We start from the raw sequence: 18554 nt of genomic DNA on the forward strand, positions 1-18554 counted from the left end.
CAGAAACTTATTTGACCCCACTTGTAAGATTAAAGGTATTTCGGATTTCTATAATGACCTGGGTTCTCGCCTCTTCCTCAGCAAACCTCCTTATTGCACAAATTGGGAAAAATAATTTCAATCTGTATTCTTTTTGGAGGATTGGGGACATGCCTTTTTTTGGACCAGAAAGGTCTCTAAAGGGGCTGAACATTGTGAAGCTTCCAAAAAATTATTATTGAGATGGTATCTAACCCCTTCACAAATTGCAAAATCTAGCCCGTCATACTCGGAGGTGTGCTGGCGGGGATGTGGGCGTAAGGGCTCATATATGCATATGTGGTGGTATTGTCCAGGAGTACATTCCTTCTGGAGTGAAATATTTAGCCTCATTTCTACTATTGCATCATGCACAATTGTACAGAGATTTGTATGACGCTGACCAATCAGTGACCAATCAGCGTCATACACTTCTCTCCATTCATTTAGTCAGCGCATAGTGACACTGCGTTGTTCGCTATGTGCTGTCTTATAATGACACATTAATGTTACTGAAGTGTTTAGACAGTGAATAGACATTCCTTCCAGACAGGATGCGATGTCTATTCACAATCCCGGCAATTCGTTAACGTTTCTGTGGTACTCACAGCAGAGCAAGCGTAAATGACAGGTTCCAGGGAGATTAAGCTTTTCTCTGCTGTAAGTACCGCAGAAACGTTAACGAAGTGCCGGGATTGTGAATAGACATCCTGTCCTGTCTGGAAGGAATGTCTATTCACTGTCTAAACACTTCAGTAACGTTAATATGACAGTATAAGACAGCACATAGTGAACAACGCAGTGTCACTATGTGCTGACTAAATGAATGGGGAGAAGTGTATGACGCTGATTGGTCACTGATTGGTCAGCGTCATACACTCCTCTGTACAACGCCCACTTGGTCTAAAGTAAAAACACGCCCACTTGGGCATTAAGAAACTCATTAGCATAAAGCTAAAATCGCTCCTAACGTGGTAAAAATAGATTGTTTTTCTAAATAAAAAGCACTGCTGTCACCTACATTATAGCGCCCATCTCCTTATGTAGGAGATAGGGCACTTATAATGTGGTGACAGAGCCTCTTTAAGCATCAAGTGCAAGTCGTTTGTAACCTGCTAACATCTTAGTTTACTACAGATGTCTCCGCAATGCAGACAACATGTTAAGTAATGTTCTGGGTGGACATGTTTGGTTCTGTTTGTTTCTTTCTTTCTAATTTATTTTCTTTACTCTTTAATTGCTTATTATTTTACTTTTCATTGCTTATTATTTTTTTGAATAAACCATTGCTTGGTCTCATATTGTACAACGGCCACGTATGTAAAATGTATGTCATACTTACTATACTGTTGACTCAACATTAATGTGGTGCTTGCTTCTTTGTATTGATATGGAAATGATGGGACCTTTAATTTATCATTGAATGTATTTATTTTGTAAAAAACGTAATAAAAATTTTATATTGAAGAAAAAAAAAGAACTACAGCTTCCCTCGCAAAAAAATAAGCCCTCAAAAAATAAATAAAATAAAAAAGTTATGAATATGGTGACAGAACAAATTTTATGTTTAAAAATTATTTTTTTCCTTGTAAAAGTAATAACATAAAAAAACTATATATATTTGGTATCTCCGTAATTTATTAGGGTATGTTCACACGCTAAAGTAAAAACGGCTGTAAAATACGAAGCGGTTTTCAAGAGAAAACAGCCTCTGATTTTCAACCGTTTTTAAAACAAACGCTTTTAGATGCGTTTTTTTGGAGCCGTTTTTCTATTGATACAATGAAAAACGGTTCCAAAAACGTCTCAAGAAGTGACATGCACTTCTTTTTACGGGTCTTTTTTTATGTGCCGTTTTTCCAACACTGTTTTTCCCATTGAAATCAATGGGCAGATGTTTGGAGGTGTGCAGCTTCCGTTTTCTCAGGCGTTTTTCGAGGTGTTTACAATCGTGCATGGTGAATGGTATTCCGGAAAATATTGTCTCTGATAGAATGTGTACAATTTGTGGCTAACTTCTGGAGGGTCTTCTGTAAGAAACTTGGTGTACAGTTATCTTTCTCTACTGCATTTCACCCTGAGACTAAGGCTATGTGCACACGCTAGCTACCTTTTACGTCTGAAAAGACAGACTGTTTTCAGGAGAAAACAGCTGCGTCGTTTCAGACGTAAAAGCTCCTCCTCGCATTATGCGAGGCGTCTTTGACGCTCGTAAATCTTGAGCTGCTCTTCTTTGACTTCAATTAAGAACGGCTCAAATTACATTGCAAAGAAGTGTCCTGCACTTCTTTGCCGAGGCAGTCATTTTACGCGTCGTCGTTTGACAGCTGTCAAACGACGACGCGTAAATGACAGGTCGTCTGCACAGTACGTCGGCAAATGGGCAGATGTTTGCCGGCGTATGGTAGCCCTATTTTCAGACGTAAAACGAGGCATAATACGCCTCGTTTACGTCTGAAAATAGGTTGTGTGAACCCAGCCTAATGGTAAAACTGAACGCTTTAATCAAACCCTGGAACAGTATCTTAGGTGTTATATTGCTGATAACCGGAATTTGCTATAAATAATCACCAACATGTTTCTCTTGATACCTCAACGTTTTTCTGTAATTATGGTTTTCATCCTCGTTTTGGTTTATTTTCCGCCTCTTCTAGTGATAACCCCAAGGTAGAAGTTGAATCAAATAAACTGTGCACAATTTGGGCTCAGGTTCAATTGAACCTGAAGAACTCCCAAGTTATTTAAAAAAAAAAATGCTAACAAAAAACATAAGGTGGGTCCTGTCTTTAGTGTGGGTCAAAAGGTGTGGCTTTCTACAAATATTCTGCGACTGAAAGTGCCTACTCGTAAGTTTGCCCTTAGGTTTATTGGTCAATATGAAATTGTTAAAGTTATTAACTCTTTATCTTTTCGTCTGGCGCTTCCTCCGTTCTTTAAAATTCATGAAGTTTTTCACAAACCTCTCCTTAATTTTTTTTTTCCCCCATCTAATTCACTCAAGAAACCTCCTCCTCCAGTTCAGGTAGAAGGAGATATGGAGTTTGAGGTTCAGAGGATGGTGGATTCTAGAAGGGGCACTGGAATGGGTATGGGTCAGAAGAACAAACTTGGGTTCCTGCCCATTCAGTACATGCTAGTCGTTTAGTTAAGATCTTTCATTTAAAGCTTCCTTTGAAACCTAGGCCAAGTTTTAAGGGTCCAGTGGCCCCTCGTAGAAAGGGGGGTACTTTTAGGAAACGTCTGTTCCTTTAAGATTGCCTTGACTACTGGTCATGCTTCTGGGCGGTTCTGGTTTAACTTTGAGCCTATCTCTCTTGTCTGTCTTTCTTCCTCTTAGAGGTTAAGTTGGAGCATTTATACTTGGCATCCTCCACTTGCTCTTTGCTTGTTATTTTCTTGTCTTCAGGTGTTTTGATCAAGCTTCTGACCACACCCTATACCTCTGACTTCTGGACTTCTTGGAAACTGACCTCGACTTGTCTCTGGATAACCCCTTGTTTACTGATTTGGAAATATCTGCTCCCGGCTGGTTTTCACCTCTGCTATACCTGATATCCACTTGCTTTCTGATTTGGATTTTCTGTATACCCTCTGGCTGTCTGGTTATCCTGTTCAGGTTTGCCTGCATTGCACCTCTCATCCAACACTGAACTCTGTTAAAACAACCTGGGTTCTATCCAGGTTGGCTCTGGTGAAAAACCATAGAGTAGCCTTAGACTCTGTTGATCAGAGTTGTGATGGATTTGAGGTTGCAGATTCATTTGCATGCTCACTTCCGGCAGTCTCCTGCAGCCTTTGGGGAATCGCTCGCATAGCAATTCCATAACACTTAAGACATAACATATAATTCTGTGGTGCCCCCTACATATATTACATGTTCAGTTTTTGGACGTTTCATCAGTGTAATAGTTGCCATGTGTAATCCAATAGAATCATCCAGAAGCGCGCTCTGACGTGAAGGCGACTGACCTATATAAAGCATATACTTACTACCTGTTAGTCTAATGATATTTCTGTTGGACGAGCAATGGCGCTGATTCTGGGACGCCAATTACTCTCATTTGTATTGGGTGTTCAGTAATCACTAGTGCACATACTCTATAGTGAGATTATAACACGACTAGCATATGAGCTCAGGGCAACAATAAGGGGCCTCACCACTGCCTGTCTCCTGCCAGATCCCCACAATTCTCTCACCAGTTCTACTCTTACCCCCCCTCCCTCCCATATGGTAAGTATCCGGATGACATAGTCTGTGCCGAAAATTTAAAATGAGGCAGAATTTATACACATCTAGAACTCATCATCAGACGCAAATACATTAGAGCATCATCTACTATATACAGCACACAATTCTGAACAACAATCCGGCTCCATATTACACTCTGTACTACACTCCTGCGACGGACTTGACTGAAAGTGGCAGCAAATTACTACACAGATGCCACCCCCTGTATGTTTTTACGTCATGGGTTTGCAAAACATTTGTGCAAAATCGATGCAAAAATGAGTGCTGTGAATTTGCCATAATTTGCTTAGAACAGCATTGTTTGTGACGTGATTCTACGTAAATTGAAGCAAAACCGCAGTGGTCTGGTCTGGGGTCTGATTAATTTGAAGGGTCTGGTCTTGGGATCTGTATTTGGAAGTCTAAATTTATTTAGGGGTCTGAATTTATTTTTACATCTGGTCTTCAGTCTTAATTTATGTTGATGTCTGATCTGGGATCTGAATTATTTTAGGGGGCTGGTTTGGGGTCTAATTAATTTTGGGGTCTTAGGTGTGATGAATTTAGGGGTTTAGTCTGGGGTCTGATTAATTTAGGGGGACTGGTGTTGGGTCTGAATTTGTTTAGGGGTCTTATCTGAGGTCTGAATTTATTTCACAGAAGTTGTGTTTTTTTTACCATGACTCAGCTGGCAAGTGTGCAATCACCCTAACTTTCACATGGATCTGGTAAATGCTGTGGGTCACGGACTAGTTATGCCTCTGTGTGCAGGGGTAGGATTCAGCCAATTCTCTCCAGTTCTTCCAAAGAACTTGTTTAAATAGCAGCCTGATCTCAGATCTGGCTGAATGCACGATCCCAACTCGTTAAGGTTCAATTATATCTCTGTCCATACAGCTCCATATCACACACTGTACTGCGCTTCCGCCTTGAGTGTGCTGAGAAGAAGACGGACTTGACTGCAGGGGGCTTCAAATGAATACAAAGTTGTCACCCCCTGTATATTTTCACATGTTGGGGTTTTGCAAAACATTTGTGCAAAATCGCCGCAAAAAAGAGTACCGCAAATTTGCCACTATGTTCTTAGAACCGCTTTGTTTCTGACGTGGTTTATGTGAATTGCAGAAAATTTACCGGGGTCCGGTCAGGAGGCTGATTAATTTAGAGGTCTGGTCTTGGGTCTGTATTTAGAGGTTTGAAATGATTGAGGTGTCTAGGGTCTGAATTAATTTTTGACGTCTAATCTACTGCCTGAATTTATTTTGAAGTCTGGTCTGGGGTCTGAATTAATTTAGGGGCCTAGTCTGGAGTCTGATTAATTTAGGGGTCTTAGCTAAGGTTTGAATATCTTTAGGGGGTCTGGTCTGGAGTCTAAATTTATTTTGTCATCTGGTTTGGGGTCTAAATTTATTTAGGGGTCTGGTCTTCAATCTGATTTAATTTAAGGGTCTGAGTTGGGGTCTAATTAGTTTAGGGATTTAGGGTCTGATTAATTTAGGGGGTCTGATATTGTGTAATCATGTGTCTAGTCATACTGGGAGTTTCCTTCAAAAGTTGTGCCATCACCCTAACTTTCCATAGATCTGGTAAATGCTGTGGTTCACTTTTTATTTACTACTTTGTGTGGGGTGGAATTCAGCCAATTCACCCTGGTTCTTCCAAACTTGTTTTTGAAATATCAGCTGGATCTCAGATCCGGAGCCCTAGGTTCCCTGAACCACCATTCCATGGCGACAGACTTTTTTTAAACGCAAATCAACGTGATGACATTGTGCCTAAACAGCAGAGGCCAGAAGAGTCCTACACTGCTGGATGCATCGTGGGAATGGGGACAGGTGAGGTTCAGAGGCACTTAATATATTGCAGTTAATTTCGAAAACATTATGTATGGCGCTATCTACATGTCACTAATATTTTTGATAGCACTATCTGTATGGCACTATTATTTTGACACAATCCTGTGTTTGCCTCTGTGCAAGCTTGTGTATGCCTCTTGGATAACCAAGATTCTTGGTTATCCAAGAATCATTCTGATAGTCAGAATGGGATGACAAAGAAATTTTTTCAACCCTATATACTCATCAATTGACTTCCAAATCTGTTTTTCTCATACTGCCACACGTACAAAATTGTGCACCGAATAGATGTTACCACTTGTTTTCATAAACTAGCTGAAGCTACATTGACTTCAAGAAGGAAACAACACTAAAAAGGGAGTTGCCAGGAAAGTGAATAAGTTTGTTAAACAGGCTTTAAAAGGAACTGTTCTATCGCTGGTGCTGTATAATACTTTAACTCTGCAACTTGTGTGAGCATGCAGAAAAATCAACACATCCAACTTGAATAATGGATGGTTGCCAATACTATTATGATAACCTAAAAAGTAATTAAGACTTTTAATATCTCATTTAGGCCTTGTTCACATCTGCATCGGTGGCTCCGTTAGGGGCCTCTGTCGCAGATTCAGCCGGAAATACCGTAAACAGTAGCGCAGACTGCTGCGCTATTATTTCTGGTAAATCCATGGATACCCCGATGGGACCCATTACAGTCAATGGGTTCCGTCGGGCGCCGGTTGTCTCCGTTGTTCAACCGTTTCCAGCATTTTGTTCTGCACCTCTGACGGAGCAGAACAATGGAATGCCGAACACAGATGTGAAGAGGGCCTAATTTAGATAATTGTCTTTACGTAATGCCTACAATTTAAAATAAAATCAACCCTGGCTGAAGAGTAATGATCTCTTGGTAAGTAGGCTAATCTCCTCAATACTTATGATTAGAGTTTGGGTATATTAGGGTTCGGGTCAGGTTATAGGGTTATGATTTGGTTAATAGAATCATGGGTGCGATTAATTATTTACATAGCACTAACATATTCCACACACAGTAGAGAAAATGCATTCACAAGGTCCATACAATTTGGACAGGATTAGAAAAACATGGCTGCTATCTTCCAAAAACCGTACCACAACTTTCCAGGATGTGTGGCATTGGAGATCAGTCCGATTTACTTTAATGGAGCTAAGCTGTAATACCAGACACAATTCATGGATATGCGTGGTTCTGTTTCTGGAAGAAAGCAGCCATGTTTTTCTAAACCTGTACAACTGCTTTAACACATCAATGGACATTTTGCTTTACCTTCTTCCAAACCCTTAAGCAAGTCTCCCCATCATGATTCTGAGAACTGTGAATATATCTGCTTGATCCATTGGATCCCTGGAGCAGTTTAACAATGTGTGTATTTTAGAGTGGTGTCTCGGAAGCAATAAATCTCAGTTTAACTGGGGGTCTACCGGGGCTATTTAACCCATGAATCAATCTATATTTGGACCATCCTACATTATGTGCATGTGCAGGATTTGTGAACTTTACTGAGTTGGTGCTCTAAGTTTTTCCTTACATCATCTGAAAATCTGATGGCAACATTGCATGCTTGAGAGAGGACCCTGTTGTGCAGGAGCAGGAGCTTTCCGCTCCTTTGCTGAAATCAAAGAATCTTGAACACTAACAGATTATATGATCTTGTGTTGCCTGTGTATTGCTGATTTACTCTGTCTTTAGGAAACTTGCTAAGATTTGCTTCAACTCTCTATATTTCTATTTTCTTCTTGTTTCTGCCCGTATTTTGGATTGTTGCTTAGTCTTCTTGTCTTTCCGGTAGTACTGCGTGGACAGCTAGGTTCTAGCTTGTTTTTTTTCTCACTATATGTTTGTTACTTCCTTTTATATGTCTAACCACTCTTCAAGAGAAAGAGGAGATCCAGGCACAGGTATTGCCATAATTGTCAACAGTCTTTACCAGGTGAATATTCTGCATGTGTTTGAAGAATGTATAGTGGATTAGAAAGATATCCCGCTTCATAGTGAAACTATTTTTCAGCTGATTTAAGTCACAGCAAGCATCATACTAAGGAAAGACATGAGGATTCCTCTTCCAGCAAAAGTTCTACTAAGCAAAGTCAACAAAGCAGAAAATTCAGAATTCGAAAAGAAATTGGAATCATGTTGGAAAAAAGGTAGATCAGGGATTCAAGACCAAAGTTTATTTAAAAAAAAATGGATACTCTTAAGGCCTTATTTAGATGAACGCAGAATATGTCCATGTGACGGCCATTAAAACAATGTTTTTCATGTCCGAGTTTCCCCACGTTCGTCTGAATAAGCCCTAAGTTACAAGTGTGGCAAATTGCATGTTACATTAGCTAAACCTTCCCTTGCATAACTTATGGTGACCAGACATTGGCTTAGTAAACAGTTAGTAAATCAGAATGGTGTTCCAATAACTTTTGAAAGCTATCCCTATAAAGAAAATGCCATTTTTTACTACTGTCTTTTTCACAGTTCTCTAAAGCACTAAGTTTTCCCCTATTTATTGCCAAAGACACTGAGCGAAATGGGGGGGCAGTCCCTCCAATGACTGACTAAAATAGGAAATAAAAAGAGACACGGCGCCACATGGTGCAAAGTAAAAGTGAGATAGGGCAAGGGAGCAAACTTGTTAAGAAAACGCTCACCTGGTCCAAGACACAAAAAGTATCAAAGGGTGGTAATGAGGCTGCTGCTGCCAGGTCTAGATCACATCAAATTAAATTTGTTGTCCAAAGGATAGTTGTAAAACATAAAAAAAAGGACCAACGGCGCTGCACGGATGAACAGAAGGATGGACGACTTAGTTAACCATCAGGTAAAGTTTAATGAAAGGGCTACGCGTTTCAACACCGAACTGGTGTCTTCATCAGGCCAGTATGAAGACACCAGTTCGGTGTTGAAACGCTTAGCCCTTTCATTAAACTCCAATGACTGAGGCAGAGGAGGCTGGACAGGATGGATCTGCAACAGACAACGACTGAGGCACTTGGAGCCCCATTGGAGAACCACTCCAGAATTCCAGTCCAGGACTGGGGCATGCAGTCGAAGCCAAGGCAGGCCCAGCAGAACAGGATTGATGGCCTTGTGCAAACTAAGAAATGAAATTAGTTCAGAATGAAGGGCTCCAAATTGGAGCTTCAACGGCTTGGTCGTAGATACGATCGGATTGGGCAGAGGCAGTCCAATCACCGAGGCAACAGCCAAAGGTGTCTCCAGGGGAACTGTGGGCAACTGGAGATGATCCACTAGCTCCTTTTGGATGAAGTTTGCCGCGGACCCGGAGTCTAGATAGGCAGAAACCTGATGCGTCCTCTCGCCGGATACTATGGTCACAGGAATAGTCAACTTGGAACAGAATGCTTTATTTGGTACTGTTCCACCTATGGTCGTCTCTCCAACCAATCCTAGGCACTGGGGTCTCTCTGGCCGCTGGGGACACAAACGCACAATATGGCCTCCGAGGCCGCAATACAGACAAAGTCCAAAAGTGCGTCTGCGTTGTCTCTCCTGGGTAGACAATTTGACTCGGTTCATCTGCGTAGGATCCTCTGGAGGGACGACTGAGGAGGATAGTAAGGATTGCTGGAAAGTAGAATCCAGCCTATGAAGTTCTCTCTCCTTGAGAACCTCTTGGGAACGCTCTCGGAACCTCATGTCAACCCGGGTGGCGAGTAGGATGAGATCGTCCAGGGTAGATGACAGATCGCGAGTGGCCAGCTCGTCTTTAATCCTAGAAGACAGTCCCTGCCAGAATGTCGCCACCAAAGCCTCGTTGTTCCAAGTTAATTCAGCTTCCAGGGTATGGAACTGGATGGCATACTCGCCCATGGAGTTGTCTCCCTGGTTTAGGGTCAGCAGGGATGCAGCAGCTGAAGAAACTCTCCCAGGTTCCTCAAAAATCAAGCGGAAAGTCCGTAAGAAGCACTGCAGGTACGGGGGTCTCTGGTCCCTGATGTTCCCACAGAGGATTAGCCCATGCCAGGGCTATGCCAGTAAGGAGAGGGCTGATGAAGGCGATCCTGACATCATCAGAAGAGAAGGCCCTGGCATGTAGTCTGAAGTGGAACTGGCACTCATTCAGAAATCCGTTGCAGGTCCTCGTGTCTCCGCTAGAACGAGGAGGTTGCAGCAAGAAAGACAGGGGATCGGCACTGGTACTGACAGCAAGTGTAGCAGGAGGAACAGCAGAAATGGGTGCAGTGACGACTGTGGTTGGAGCAGCCAGCCGATGAGCAATGGTGTTCACCGACAGGAGGAGTTGGTCTTGCCGTGACTGGAGTTCTTGCATCTCGGCCAGCATGGCTTGTGTCGTCAAAGTCTCAGGTTGACCAGCGGGGTCCATGGCCTGCGAGTACTGTCACGGTCTGTGGGTATGTGGACCCACTAGGCCGCACCGCCGTAGCAAGGAAGCAGCAAGCCAAACCACAGAGCACCCCAGCAATACAAAGTCCCGCATAAGGGTACCGGAATAGTCCAGACAGTAGCCGAGGCTTTGGCACAGATGGAGGTGGGTGCAGCAGGTTACGCCAGACGTGGTAGAGGACAGCAGGTGCAGCTCGTTGCGCCAGACGTGGTGGATCACACAGGGCGAGGAAGATGGCACTGGACGTGGCAGATGACAGCTGATGCAGTACGTTGCACCAGATGTAGCGGATCACACTGGACGTGGAAGATGGCACGGGACATGGCAGATGACACAGGATATGGCAAACGACAGCATGTACAGTAGACACGACTCCAACACTAGTAGGCACAGGAACAAGAACACAGCACGGGATACAGGAACAGGCAACAGGGCACAGGTAACAACTGGAATGGGAAACACTAAGGGATCATTTGCAAGACAGACTTGGGATACACTAACAACGCTCAGGCAAGGATCAGAAGGGCAGGGCCCTTCTTATAGTCCAGGAAATCATGTGAGTTGATGATGATGATTGTTCACATGTGCGCGCGCTGGCCCTTTAAGACCGGGCACGAGCGTGCGGGCGCACCCTACAGGACACAGCGGACCGGAGCAGAAGTGAGCGCTGGCGTCTCCTAGGAAGGAGATGCAAGCCAGCGCTCACTAATCCATGGCTGTGGGCGTCGGGAGGTGAGTAAACCCGACAGCCCGCGACCATGGACGCTACAGTTATGTTTCCAGACAAAGTGTTGCATTATACTAATGCATCCCAAGTACTTTGAGTATGCTTCAGAAGAATTGCATGTGAATCTATTGGTAACCTATCTGCAGGATGGAGCCAAGAGAAAAATTTCAGTGGAAAAGGGAGTCCTGATCTAGAGCGGTTAACCCATTGCTTAGTTTCGCCATGCTAATGCCAGTCTAATAGCTGAATTAAGATCAGGCACTATGATAGTTTAAAGTCAGGGAGGCCAGCTCCACATAATGTCTTCAGGCATGAGAAGACATGAATTCCAACCCGTAGTCTAGTCCGTCATAAAAAAATAAATATGTAATTGGCATCATATACTGTGATGGGAAAAACTCTATTTAATGTATAGATTTTGTAACAGTCTGTGTATTTTAACAAATTTCTCTAAAAGTTTTTAATACAAATTCTTGTATTTTTATTCTTAGTGATAGAAAAAGAGACTTGGGTCACAAGATTACTGTGCCTATTCTATGGAGGAGTATCATTGTGTATTGAAAGGAAAACATGTTTACGTGTTTTGAGTGTTCTCTTGTTTTAGGTTTAGTGTTGCCTCATAGTTGTCATTCTGAACCAGGAAGTTAAGCTTGACTTTAGGCTTGCCGTATTGATAGGCTGGCAGGAAATGTCCCATTGTTAAAAAAAAAAAATCTATTTCCTATTGCAGGAGTATTGTATGAAACTCCCACAAGATGATGGGGCTATATATAATAAACACATTAACGTATGTATAAGTATATTTTTATTTTCAGCATTTCATACGAAGCATCTCTTCCTGTCCAGGGCCATTTTAATACATAGGTGGGCCAAGTGCAACAATTTCATACGTTGCCCTCTCAGCAATAGAAAGTTATCACCCACAGCACAGCAAAATTTACAATAGTCAATTTTACGGTGCACACAGTAACACCTAAAATAGTACACTATGAAGTGAGTGCATCGTACACTATCAAATGTGGTTCGCAATGTTGACTTACAGCACTGGGTTTCTGATTTTAAATCCGATCAAGGGCAACAGCTGCATGGAGTTTGTGTGTTCTTCCCATGTTTCTGTGGGTTTCCTCCAGTTACTCTGGTTTCCTCCCACAGTCCAAAAACAGTTTTGGTGTCCTATCAAATTGGTCCTATTGTGTGTGTCTGAAATAGGGATCTTAGATTGTGAGCCCCACTGGGGACAGGGACTGATGTGAATCGTGTGAGAGATGTTCTCTATAGCTATTCTCCACTGTGAGTATGTTCACACAGCTTATTTTAATAAAATTATGTTTCATGGTGTATTAAGCAACTTTTTAAATTGTTTTTTTATTTTTTTACTTTTTCAGATACATCTTCTATGTATCCTGAATACATAGAAGCTGTATCTTGCGTTCAAACCCGGGACTGATGGCTTCGGTGACAGAGGATCCTTCGTGTCTTTGACACGCAGGTTTGATTTATTATCAATTGCGTCTAAGTTCATAACTTAGATGTGATCGCTAACAGGTGGATCCACGGTCAACGAATCTGTCAGTACCGCTGATCTGACGGTTTCCGTTTGAGCGCAAGATACAGCTTCTATGTATCCAGGATACATAGAATCTGTATCTCAAAAAGTAAACCATATTTGAAATAAAAAAAAACAATTAATAAGTTGCTTAAAACAGCATGATACATTGTTTTATAAAAAAAAAAGTATTCAAAGGTTTACAGGGGTTTGCTCATCAGGGACATTTATAGCATATCCACAGGATATCCCATAAATGTGAGATAGATGCGGGTCCCACCAAAACGTACTAAGTACAATATTATTCAGTGTTAGGCTCTATTCACACATATCTCTTTAGTCTACTTTGATCTTTTTTTTTTTAGGAAAAACATGTAAGGCAACATATTGGTAGTGCATCCAATGTATATCAAGGGGATCTAACATTAAAGGTGTTTGCCCATAAGGGACATTTATGGCATATCCATAGGATATGGCATAAAAGTTAGATAGATGCGGGTCCCACCTCTGGGACCCGCACCTATCTCTAGAACGGGGCCCCCTAAAGCCTGCTCTACCGTTCTCGGCTCCTGCTGCCTCCCGGCCACTTCCTGATTAGCTCGCTGTTTCCGTAACTCCCGACCATCTAAATCAGTAAGTGTCCGTGAGGCAGCGGGAGTGGAGAAAGGTAGAATGTGTTTTATAGGGTTCCGTTCTAGAAATAGTTTTGGGTCCCAATGCTGGACTCCGCATCCTATGGATATGCCATAAATGTCCCTTATAGGCAAACCCCTTTAATGTTAGATCCCCTTGATATACATTGGATGCACTACCAATATGCTGCCTGACATATTTTTTCCTAGAAAATAGATCAAAGTAGACTAAAGAGATGTGTGTGAACAGAGCCTAACACCGTACAATATTGTACTTAGTAAGTCTTGTTATTTTCTTATTTTGCAGTTGTGCTAGCCGGCAGTCATTGCTGGCTCTTCATAAATAAATTATAATAGTAATTTGCCACACTCTAAATTTTGCAGTTGGGAAAGGCTGATAAACAGCATCTTAAATGTATTCACATTGCTCTGGGGTATTGGAAATGCGTAATACTGCAACTCTCTACTTCCTCATGTATGTGGCAATGTGCCTAATGAATTCCAGCATACCTGAATCTGAGATATGTACCAAGTACAAACTGCTGACTCAAGTAAGCGCTGTCGTTGTTATTGTTTCGATCATTCTGCATTGAACATGCTGCTCAAGTTAAAGCCTGCCATCAAGTGACCGAGAACGGTAACATCGCTGATATTAGAGAGATTTTACTGAAGACTCCAGAAAAAGAGTGGTAATAAAAAATTCTAGTATTTTATAGCTCGTTCTTCCACATGTACCTGAATAATCTTACTTGCTTTTTCGTTATCATTTTTATAAGAAAATACGCTCTTAGTGGATAATGTCGTGATGAATGGCAACAGTCCACGTTACAGCAAGGTGACCACAATCACAATGTGCTCAAGTCAAAGGGGTTTTTCTTATAATGATCATTTATCACCTATCCATAGGATAGGTAATACATTTCTGATCGGTGGGGGTACAACCGCTGCAACCCACACCGATCCCGAAACCAGCAGTTCCGTAGTGCCCTATGTCAATGGTGCGGGACTGCGCATGCTCGGCCATTGCTCGGTTCTTTCTATGGGGCTGCTGGAGATTGTTAATAAAGTTCATGAAGAGGCATACATAAGCCGCTGACAGCCAAGTGGTCCAGCCAGCAAACTGACAGCTTCGGTTTACAGCGGCACTATGTGGCTTCTACGAATAGTGGATACATAGAAGCTATAGCGCTAAAACTAAATATACATTTTAATAAAAGTCAATTTTAAAAATATTTTTAATGACATAAAAAAAGACTACAAAAAGATTTTCATAGTCTTTATATGCACCATAAAGCACTAATACATGAGATCAGTTAAGAAATAATATGGTGGTAGAAACAATGAATACACAATGGGGGATATTAAAAGCTTTACAGTCGTTTTCTAGGGTAAAAAATTGGCACATTTTGGCGCACGCCATATTTGGGCTAAAACCTGCAACTTTTTATGTCTCTCGTCACTTTCCAAAAAGGATGAGAAAAGGAGCAGGAGTTAGGGCGGATTTACACGAGCGTGTGCGTTTTGCGCACGCAAAAAATGCTGCGTTTTGCGTGCGCAAAAGGCACTTAACAGCTCCGTGTGTCATCACATAGGATGTGCGGCTGCGTGATTTTCGCGCATCCGCCATCATTATGACGCTCTGTTTGGAGGTTTGTAAACAGAAAAGCACATGGTGCTTTTCTGTTTGCAAACATACTTTTGACTGCTGTTGCGCGAATCACGCGCATCCCACGGAAGTGCTTCCGTGTGGTGCGCGTGATTTTCACGCACCCATTGACTTCAATGGGTGTGTGATGCACGAATAACGCACAAATATAGGACATGTCATGAGTTTTACGCAACGGACTCACGCTGCGCAAAAATCACGGACTGTCTGCACGGCCCCATAGACTAACATAGGTCCGTACGACACGTTCGTGTAAATCCGCCCTTAGTAAAAGGATTGTGGTCAACCACAGTCCAGCAGCTTTATCATCAGTTACACAAGAAGCTGGCATAAGTTATGGTGCAGTTCTACACCTGCTCATATCTGGCATATATTCGCATTTGCACGAAGAGCCAAAGATGCGCCAAATTTATTAAGATGGCCCCCTATTAATAAATTTGCCACATTTTCTGCCACTAAAGTTCACTTTAAGACTGTTGTTTGAAATGCCAGTCTTAATATATTCCAGCTATAATATATTAATGAAGATTTATTAATCTGTTCCAAAAGATGGACAGAGGGAGTGAGGCCAATACAAGGGACTGTTCCAGGAACGAGAGGGACTATTAGATGGTGGACACTTATTAAGTACCAGAAACTGATAGAGTAGCCAGTGAGAAAAAAAAAAGAAAAACTTGGCAGTTGGACTAAAGCAAGTAGTTTACTAAAAATAAGACTATGGGGTTATGTATCAAAATGTACCTGATAAAGGGGTTTTCTGGGAAAACACATTGATGGCCTATCCTTAGTATAGGCCAGGGGTCTCAAACTCGGCCGGGTAAGTGGGCCGCATATAGAAAAAATGGGAAGTTGACGGGCCGCATTACTTTAAAATTTGATGCAATACAAAATAATAATAATAATAATAATAATAATCTTTATTTATATAGCGCCAACATATTACGCAGCACTTTACAATTTAGAGGGAACATGAAACAAACAATATCAGACATTACATAGTGACAAAGTTCATTTACAATTCAAACCTGGGGAGTGAGGACCCTGCTCGCAAGAGCTTACAATCTATGAGGACATAAGGGAGACACAAAGTGTAATAGTGTTTGTTCTGTACAATGGTCCGGCCATTTTTATACACATGCGGTGGTAACATAAAGCTGCATGAGCCGGTCACCAGCCAGTATCCGTGTATGACGGACATGAAGAGAAGGAGTGTGAGGGAATCTTATTCTGATGACTAATCTAAATGGAGGGCCATGGAAAGGAGTCAGATTAGGGAATGTTATAGGCCTGTCTAAATAGATGTGTTTTCAGGGCACGTTTAAAACTGTGGATATTGGGAATTAATCTGATTGTCTGGGGTAGCACATTCCAGAGGACGGGTGCAGCACGAGAGAAATCCTGGAGACGGTAGTGGGAGGTTCGGATTATGGAGGATTTTAATCTAAGGTCGTTGGCAGAACGTAGAGCCCGAGTAGGGTGGTAGACAGAGATGAGGGAGGAGATGTAAGGAGGTGCAGCACTGTGGAGAGCTTTGTGGGTGAGAGTAATAAGTTTGAATTTTATTCGGAAGGGGATGGGCAACCAGTGCAGTGACTGGCACAGATTAGAGGCGTTGGTGTAGCGGTTGGTCATAAAGATGAGCCTGGCTGCTGCATTGAGGATAGATTGGAGAGGGGAGAGTTTAGTGAGGGGAAGACCGACTAGTAATGAGTTACAGTAGTCAAGACGAGAGTGAATCAGAGCAACAATGAGAGTTTTGGCATTTTGCTCCGTAAGAAAAGAGCGGATTCTGGAGATGTTTTTGAGGTGAAAATGACAGGAGCGGGAAAGTGATTGTATGTGAGGAGTAAAGGAAAGATCTGAGTCAAAAATAACCCCGAGACAGCGGGCGTGCTGCTTAGGAGTTATGATAGTGCCACACACAGAGATGGAGACATCAGGTTTAGGGAGGTTAGTAGATGGTGGGAACACAAGGAGCTCAGTTTTAGAAAGATTCAGTTTCAGATAGAGAGAGGACATGATGTTAGAGACAGCGGACAGACCATCACTGGTGTTTTGTATTAGAGCAGGGGTGATGTCACGGGAAGAGGTATATAATTGGGTGTCATCAGCGTAGAGATGGTACTGGAAGCCAAATCTGCTGATGGTTTGTCCAATAGGAGCTGTGTAGAGAGAAAAGAGGAGCGGACCTAGGACTGATCCCTGAGGAACCCCGATATCAAGGGGAAGAGGAGAAGAGGTGGAACCAGCAAATGACACACTGAATGAGCGGTCAGAGAGATAGGAGGAAAACCAAGAGAGAGCCGCGTCCTTGAGGCCAACAGAGTGGAGCATGTTAAGTAGGAGTTTGTGGTCTACAGTGTCAAAGGCTGCAGAGAGATCCAAAAGAATCAGGAGAGAGGATTTACCGTCCGATTTAGCCGCCAAGAGATCATTTGAGACTTTAGTAAGGGCAGTTTCTGTGGAGTGTAGAGTGCGGAAACCAGATTGTAAGGGGTCAAGAATGGAGTTAGCAGAGAGATAGCCGATAAGGCGAGAGTAGACCAAGCGTTCCAGGAGTTTGGAGATGAAGGGCAGATTAGAGACTGGTCGGTAGTTGGCAGCGCTGGATGGGTCAAGTGTTGGTTTTTTCAATAATGGGTTTATAATGGCATGTTTAAAAGCGGAGGGAAAGATACCAGAGGAAAGAGAGAGGTTAAATATTTTATTGAGGTGACTAGTGACAGCTGGGGAGAGGGACTGGAGGAGGTGTGAGGGGACAGGATCACTAGGGCAGGTAGTAGGACAAGAAGAAGAGAGGAGCCTCGAGACTTCTTCTTCAGTTATTGGGTCAAATGCTGAGAGTGAAGAAGAGGGAGTGCGGGGGGGAAGGGGATCGATGTTACTAGGGGACTGGGAGATAATATCATGCCGGATGTTGTCAATTTTAACTTTAAAATAATTGGCCAGGTCTTCAGCACTGAGATCTGTGATTGGCGTCTGCACTTTAGGACTAAGGAGGGAGTGAAAAGTATCAAAGAGGCGTTTTGGATTATTAGATAGTGTGGAGATGAGAGAAGTGAAGTAGACTTGTTTGGCGCGGTGAAGGGCAGAGTTGTAAGTTTTGAGCATAAATTTGTAATGGAGGAAATCTGCATCCAAATGCGATTTTCTCCACAGTCGTTCGGCACATCTCAAGCACCGCTGAAGAAAGCGGGATTGAGGCGTGTGCCAGGGTTGTCGTCGTCTTTGTCGGGTGGTTCGGAGTGTAGTGGGGGCTGCTTCATCCAATGCATTTTTGAGAGTGTTATTATAAAGTTTGGCAGCCAGATTGGGACAGGAGAGGGAAGAGATAGGGGACAATGAGGACTGTAGACTGTCTATGAGTTTCACAGTGTTAATGGCATGTAGATTTCTGTATGTCTGATACGTAGGGATGACCTAAGGAGGCAGAGAATATTTGATAGTAAAGCAGAGAAGATTGTGGTCAGAAAGCGGGAGAGGAGAGTTAATAAAGTCAGAA

This window comes from Rhinoderma darwinii, chromosome 12, assembly GCF_050947455.1.
Source record: "Rhinoderma darwinii isolate aRhiDar2 chromosome 12, aRhiDar2.hap1, whole genome shotgun sequence".
Taxonomy (NCBI): Eukaryota; Metazoa; Chordata; class Amphibia; order Anura; family Rhinodermatidae; genus Rhinoderma; species Rhinoderma darwinii.